The following is a 1946-nucleotide window of genomic DNA, read 5'->3' on the forward strand; positions in this document are numbered from 1 at the left end:
AGAAACTGTGACACAAATATCATTTACATTTTCATTTAAACATATTCAAGCGACATTTAAACACAAGAGCAAAGGTACTACAGGAAAAACATGTACATCAGTACTTAGTTTCTTATCTGTTTATGTTTTATTTGGTATTTGTTATTTTTTCAATTTTCAAAAGATTTTGACCCAAATACATTTTCTTTTTGCATTTCAAGACAATAATTTTTTTGCATTTCAATAGTTAAAAAAAGTCAAGATTTTCACACACACACACACACTCACACACACACACACACACACACACACACACACACACGATCAAACTTACAAGCAGCAACAATAGAGACAAGTCAGGCAGCGTGGAGAATCCATGGATACTAAGACAAGAGAACACAAACAAGGTTCTGTTCCTTAGAATCTCAAAGGCGCAATATTTGAATTTTAATTACATGTTATTGTGTCCATGCATGTTTCTGATTTCTTACCTAGTCGCTGTTCATCCCCTCAAACTCGGTAAGCTTTGAGATGAATGACACCACTCGGCTGCTGATGGTTTCTGCCTTTCGTTTCACTGTCTGTCCAGTCTTGCGAAGAATAAGAAGAATCTAAGCAAAGCAGTCACAGAACATAGAACATTAAATGTGAAAATAGGTGTTAGAAGAAATGTAATGGAAACGTTTTATCAACCTCAAAAGTTGACTTAAGTACAATCATTGATAATGACAATCATACTGTACTTAATTTTTAACAAGACATGATGTTTCCTTACCTCTGTATCAACTCCAGAGTTGCACATGCTGGCTCCTCATATTCTAAGTTGAAGACATAGTAGCTGGCGAAGTATGCCGACAGTGCATCAACAAAGTTGAGGTTCTCTTCCAACTGAATGGCTACCTTCCCCTCAATTGTAACCATCCATTTGAATGATTCCAGTAAAGTATTCCCTGAAAGATGGAATAATAAGCAGTATTTAGAACATTATCTGATCTGCAGTATGCAGTCTAGTAAGTAGGCCTTTTAAGGGGAGGCTAGGCATTTTTTTAGGAGCCAGTCAAAAGCTGGTGAGTTACAACATTTTGCTGAATAAAATGATACCTACATATATGTACAAAATACTCAGAAGATGAAAAAAAAAAACGTAACAAATTGAACACATCAAACAACTGATCCTTGAATACTTTATTTTCATATAAAAAACCTTCTTTTCAATCCTATTAGTTTCCTAGTTGTGTACTATTTATGCCTATCTTACTTAACTCAAGCTTTCATCAAAATCCCTGTTTTTTTTACAAAAAAAATAGAGAGAGAGAGTATTTCATGAAATATGTGCTGTTTAAGTGACCCAGACCTACCGAGGCCTGGCGAGACTGCCAACTAGTGACAATTCTGATCGTCATCTATTCATCACGTCAAACACCAGATTGGCCGGCCTGTTACATTAGTAGCTGTAAAAACTCAGAAAACATAGATATCTTAACACTCACTTACCTATCATGATCAATCGGGGGTCACTGGAAGATCCAGATCATTCTCGACTGAATTTTGCTGTCGCACATACCTTAAAAATATAAGTACAGTGCTACAACATAACAACATTGTAACTACTATGTAAAACGTATAATTCTGATTGTGTTTCTACTTACATCTGCTAGCATCAAGATGAACTCCTTCTTTTCCTTAAAGTAGTTCATCATTAGAAGCATAACTCCAATCGCCAACTGATTACTTCTTGTGGTCTCCATCTCCCGTAGTAGACTACGAATCTTGCTGCTGTCCTGATGGTTTTGAAAGTAGTAACGGGGCAGTCACACGCTTGCGTCCGCCAACGTATGCCTCATTTTGTCACATTTCCATAAACGCGAACTGATTGGTTTGTCAGTGTTCGAAAATTTGCATACACGGAATTTCATTGGCTGGCGCTTGCGCTATCCGTCAAAAGTTGAACATTTCTCAACTTTTTA

At 36.6% G+C, this 1946-nt stretch overlaps 1 long non-coding RNA gene across 1 annotated transcript; it reads right to left on the minus strand.

Annotated features, from left to right (window-relative positions):
• Window positions 1-300: 300 nt before the first annotated feature.
• LOC134077948 (uncharacterized) lies at window positions 301-1699 on the minus strand. Its single transcript, XR_009938797.1, has 5 exons — window positions 1629-1699; window positions 1474-1543; window positions 755-929; window positions 471-590; window positions 301-362 (listed from the first exon to the last, which is right to left on the minus strand). It is a non-coding gene; the product is annotated as an uncharacterized LOC134077948 (long non-coding RNA).
• Window positions 1700-1946: the final 247 nt, after the last annotated feature.

Source organism: Sardina pilchardus, chromosome 4 (assembly GCF_963854185.1).
Source record: "Sardina pilchardus chromosome 4, fSarPil1.1, whole genome shotgun sequence".
Classification (NCBI taxonomy): domain Eukaryota; kingdom Metazoa; phylum Chordata; class Actinopteri; order Clupeiformes; family Clupeidae; genus Sardina; species Sardina pilchardus.